Source organism: Amblyraja radiata, chromosome 16, assembly GCF_010909765.2.
Source record: "Amblyraja radiata isolate CabotCenter1 chromosome 16, sAmbRad1.1.pri, whole genome shotgun sequence".
Taxonomy (NCBI): Eukaryota; Metazoa; Chordata; class Chondrichthyes; order Rajiformes; family Rajidae; genus Amblyraja; species Amblyraja radiata.
The window spans coordinates 34,950,863-34,956,931 of NC_045971.1; positions in this window are offsets into that span (position 1 = coordinate 34,950,863).

Consider the following 6,069-nt stretch of genomic DNA (forward strand, 5'->3'; position numbering starts at 1 on the left):
TCTCAATGAGGGAACTGACAGGTCAGGATCGTCTGTACTCTAGCTGATGAGAGGGCTGCTCCTGATACAACTGGGAAGAAACTGTCCCTGAATCTAGAGGTATGAGTTTTCAAACTTCTAACCCTCTTGCCTGATGGAAGAGGGAGTGGAGGAGAGCCGGGCGGCAGCAGCCGTTATGGTCGCGCGGGGCACGAGAAGGTAGCCAGCGGGAGGCGAAAAAATGACTGTGGGAGGGTGAAGGATTTTATTAAAAATGTGTACAGAAAAATGACTAAATTTAATGAGAAGTGGATTTGCGAATGTAAAAGTGAAATCGCTAGCGAAATGGTAACAATCTCGGCGTTTTAGAGTCTGGTTTTCGCGGAGTAACGAATCAAAGGCAAAATCAACGGCAAAATCAAAATGACATACACACACAGAGTTTTAAAAGTATATAGATAGATTACAGAGGGAGCATTATTCCCAGGCCACGAAGGGAATAATTTACAAGGCTCTGTAACTTGTTCAACTATTTTGACTGAAAATGGGCAAATTGAGCATTTCTACCATGTTTGGTTTATCTAATCATGCAATCTACTTTGATGATGTGGCCCAAGCAAGTAAACAAGACATTGGTCATTTGTAGTTGCCCTGTGGTTATTTCCTGGAATGGTTACTGTGGCACAGCTAATAGAGCTGCTGTCTCATAGCCCCAGCTACCCAGGTTTAATCCTGACCTCCGGAACTCACTGTATGGATTTAAAGGGAAATGCAGAGAATTTCATTAAAAACTGAATATAATCAAAGGAAACAGCATTGGAATCTCTCAAAGTGGTTTGAAGTGCACAGGGTTGGCTGCATTGTTTACTGTTGCAGCCTCTTCCATTGACTGAGGCTATCAAAGGCAATTTTTCCCTTGTCAGGAGTGCAAGCACAACCCGTTCAGAATTGGACTATTGAATTCAGTGGAACTGAAATTGCAGGATAGTGGATGTGTGCTTCTAGTCCAGCACTGGGTGCTGTGCAAGAGCTGTGCCACAGGGCAAATACAGGCAGATCACTCAATGTCCCACGGTATGGGTCTGTTGGTTTGAGGGCTAGCGGCTCGCGAGTGTGCTTTGTTAGTCCGTGTGGTGTCAGCGTGGTCTGTGACTAGGTGGGACCTGGGATAAGGTAGAGACAGACCCACGGTTTGACAGATTACTGGAGTGGGTTTAGATTGGATGAAAACTGCAAAGTGGTAGGTGGGTGGACACAGTGGGGAGGAATGGGAAGGGATAAAGAGGCCTTGGGGGTTCTGAAGGGCAGACAGGTGAGTATATTGTGTAGGAAGGAACTGCAGATGATGGTATATACCAAAGATAGACACAAGATTTGGAGTTTTTTCCAAAAATAAATTTATTCAATTATTATCAATTATAATATTTACAAACAAACAATAGCAATGCACCAACCACCATAAGAAAAAAATACCAAGTATTCTTAATACTAAATATTAATGCTCAATAGGATCCATTCAACTGCTTGCGGTGCCCAGCGGTCCCGGAAACCCCCCATGGTGCTCGTGGACACAGCGTGTTTCTTTTCCAAGGGACTCCTGGGCGAGGACGTAACCCAGGAAAAGGGGCAGGCAGTTGCCCTCTTCTGCCTGGCCCTGTGACGCATGGATGGCCAGCTTGGCCAGGGCTGGGAACAACCCAACCAAGACATCTTCAGTTCCACCCTCTCCCCTATGCACAGGATGTCCAAAGATGAGGATGGTGGGACTGAAGTGTGGCGAGCAAGCAAGAAGCAGCCCATTCAAATACTCAAACAGGGGGCTGCAACCTCACACACAACATGTATGCGTAGAACACAGATTCTTCCAGCCCGAAGAAGTGGCAGGTGGCTGGTGAGTCTCAACTGGCTCAGGAATTAGTTGCATGGTACTCCTCAGTGTAGTACCCTCCACACCAGGTCCCTGATATAAAAAGGAAGAATCGCAGTACAGAGAGACCTCCACTGAGGGTCCCTCTCTCAACTAGATGGTAAAATGGACCACCATTTTGTGTCCGAGGGGTGGACAAGGGCAAGGAAGTGTAGGGTGTGGAGGAGGAGTCCATACAGGGAATGCCTCTCTGCACCTCCGAGGGGTTTATAAGCTGTCGAGGAAAGACAGCATGGATAGTAGGTTGGCTGGATGGCAGAAGGCAAAGAGTGGCAATAAAGGGGGCTTTTTCCGGTTGGCTGCCAGTGACTAGCAGAGTTCCACAGGGGGTCGGTGCTGGGGCCGCTATTCTTCAAATTGTATATCAATGATTTGGATGAGGGGATTGAAGGCTCTGTGGCCATGTTTGTGGATGATACAAAGATAGGTGGAGGAGCAGGTAGTGCAGAGAAAGCAGAGATTCTGCAGTAGGACTTGGATAAGTTGGGAGAGTGGGCAGAGGAATGGCAGATGGAATATAATAGAGCAAAGTGTAGTGTCATGCATTTTGGTAGTAGGAATAAAGGCGTAGATTATTTTCTAATGGAGAGAATTCAGAAATCGGAGGTGCAAAGGGACTTGGGATTCCCAAAAATGTAATTTGCAAGTCGAATCAGTGGTAAGGAAAGCAAATTCCAAAAGATTTTATAAATACATAAGTGGGAAAAGGGTAACTAGAGAGAGAGTGGGATCTCTCAGGAATCAAAGCAGTCACCTCTGTGTGGAACCACAGGAGATGGACTAGGTCCTTAATGAGCATTTCTCCTCTGTATTTACTGAGGAGAAAGACAGTGGTACAGGTATGGAGAAAATTGGAGCAGTTACTGGAAGTGTCATGAGAGCAGTCAGGGTTACCGTTGAGGAAGTACTGAAGGTACTGTTGTCTTTGAAGTTAGACAAATCTCCGGGGCCTGATCAGATATATCCAAGGACATTGCGGGAAACTAGAGAGGAAATTGCGGGAGCCCTGGTTGAAATTTACGAGTCGTCCTCAAATACAGGAGAGGTGCCAGAGGATTGGAGGGTGGCAAATGTTGTGCCTCTTTTCAAGAAGGACTACAGGGAAAATGCTGGGAACTATAGGCCGGTGAGCTTAACATCTGTAGTTGGTAAGTTACTGGAGAGTTTGAGGGATAGGATATACAGGCATTTGGATGGACAAGGGCTGATTAGGGACAGTCAGCATGGTTTTGTACATGGGATCTCATAAATCTGTCTCATAAATCTGATTGATTTTTTTGAAGACATGACCAAAAAGGTTGATGAAGGCAGAGCTGTAGATGTTATGTACATGGACTTCAGTGAGGCATTCGATAAGGTGCCACTTGGTGGGCTGCTCTGCAAGGTTAGATCGCATGGAATCCAAGGAGAGAGCTGAATGGATAGGAAATTGGCTCCATGGAAGGAAGCATAGGGTAATGGTGAAAGGTTTTGCAGTTAGTGAAGATAGTTGTGAATGATTGCAGCAGGATCTGGACAGAGGACTGGTTGATGGAATTTAATACAGAGAAGTGTGAAGTGTTTCATTTTGGGACGTTGAACAAGGGCAGGACCTACACAGTAAATGTTAGGCCTCTGGGTAGTGTTGTAGAGCAGAGGGATCTATGAGTACAGGTGCATGGTTCCTTGAAGGTCGAGTTGCAGGTAGATAAGGTGGTCAAAATGGCCAAAGGCACTTTGGCCTTCATCAGTCAGAGTATTGAGTATAGACGTTTGGAGGTCATGTTGCAGTTGTATAAGAAGGTGGTGAGACACCATTTAGAATATTGTGTTCCGTTCTGGGCAGCATGTTATAGGAACGATATTGTCAAGATTGAAAGGGTTCAGAAAAGATTTATGACGATTTAGGACTAGAGGGTGTGAGCTATAAGGAGAGGTTAAGTAGGCTGGGTCTCTATTCCATGGAGCAACGGAGGATGAGGGGAGATTTTATAGAGTTATACAAAATCATGAGAGGAATAGATCAGGTAGATGCACAGAGTCTTTCACCCAGAGTAGGGGAATCGAGGACCAGACGACATAGGTTTAAGAAGAAGGGGTAAAGATTTAATAGGAATCCAAGGGGTAACATTTTCACACAGAGGTGGTAGGTGTATGGAACAAATTGCCAGAGGAGGTAGTTGAGGCTGGGACTATCCCATCATTTAAGAAACTGTTGGACAGGTACATGGATAGGACAGGTTTGGAGGGTTATTTGCCCAAGCGACTAGGGTAGCTGGGACATTGTTGGCTTGTCTGGGCCAGTTGGGCCGAAGGGCCTGTTTCCACCCTGTATCACTCTATGACTCTATGACTCTAAACGCAATGCCAGCATTTACTTTGAGAGGACTGGAATTCAAAAACAGGGATGTAATGCTGAGGCTTCATAAAGCGCTGGTCACACTGCATTTGTGGAATTGTGAGGAATTTTGTGAAGAAGGATATGCTGGAGCTGGAGAGTGTCCAGAGGAGGTTTACGAGAATAATCCCAGGGATGAGTGGGTTAACATATGATGAACGTTTGAAGACGCTGGGCCTCTAATCACTGAAGTTTAGAAGGATGAGGGGGCATCCTCACTGAAAATTACTGTATAGTGAACGGCTTGGATAGAATGGATGTTTCCACTAGTGGAAGAGTCTAGGACCTAGTGTAAATATGCTCCGAAAGCTTATCCCCCTTAGTCTAGTTCAGTAAAAACACCAAGTCAAGCACTGTACCAACTAATCTTTATTTTTGAACAAATAACAAATTCCCCTATACGATACCTAAACCATCTTGTCTCTGCCTGGCCAAGCCCTTCAGCCTCGTGCAAGCAGACACTACCGAAAGGTCACACAGTCCCAAGTGCCCTTCCAGAAGATCGACACTGATCTAAATGGGGGCTACCTTTTATAGGTAAACGGACCTTGAGGGGCCAAACTACATAGGGGTGGTTCCCCTAACAAACCAATCATACATATCAATTACATCAAAGTATTATTGACAGCTCCCCAACCCAATTATAAAGAGTCCCAAACCATGTTTCTACAGAAGCTACTGGAACAAAGTCAGCTTAACTGAATAATACAACATTTATCCTGGAATACAACCAATTCAGCCAGGGCTTCACTCTCCGGCCTATCACCAAACAGCAGGGTAACTGTCTTGCACCATTATTTACATTATTTCCAATCCCTTTACAGTAATCCAATCAAACTCATGCATCCACAACACCTTAGAGCAGTGGTTCCCAACCTTTTTTAGCTCATGGCCCCCTTGGGATCTTTTAATTTTTCTGTGACCCCCCCTGACATTATTAGCGGGAAAAAAGTACTTCAATATTATACCTTCCATAAAAATATTAGTGTCTATTAATTGCACATATATTCTCTTTTAATCTATTCCACAAACATCAAAAATATGTCAACTACATAGATTTACATTTATTAGAAGTGAAATTTAGGAGGCAACAGGGTGGTAGCTCTGTAGCCCCCTTCATTGAACCTGTGGCCCCCTAAATCCCAAAGTTTTTCTGTGGCCCCCCTGAAATTTGCCATATGGCCCCAGGTTGGGAATCACTGCTTTAGAGTTTCTCTGCAAGGTGCTCATAAATATTTTACTTCGGAGTCACGTGAGTGACTACGTGAAGAACCCCGCCAGGACGCATATCGCTTTCACACTTGCGAAACGACAGGCGGGGTGGAGCGTTCCCCCGCAGCGGTAAGTTTGAAACCGCGACCTGCAGGTAAGTGACTTACTCTGCGGTAGTTTTTTGTTCCCCGCGCTGTTTTACACAGGGGGGGGGAAGTTGGACAAAATAGTGTCCACAAGTGCTGCGAGTGAAGCTGGCTGGTGAGGACCGCGAAGTTGCGGGAGCCAGCAGCAGCTGAAGGCACAAGCCCCGTAAGTGGGATCAGCTGTGCCGACTTTTGGTCCCGCGCCGGCCAGAACACCACGGCCGGGCGGGAGACTATTCAGAATGGGGCCGTCGACTTTGACAAGTCGAAACGGCAGGAGGCGGGTTAGAACGACGTTCCCCTGTAGCGACAGTTTAAACCTGGACCTGCAGGTAAGTGAAACTGCGGTCTTTATTCTTCCCATACTGTTTCACAGGTGGGTAAACATGGAGAGCTGTACAAACAACGGCAGGTGGCACAGGAATCAC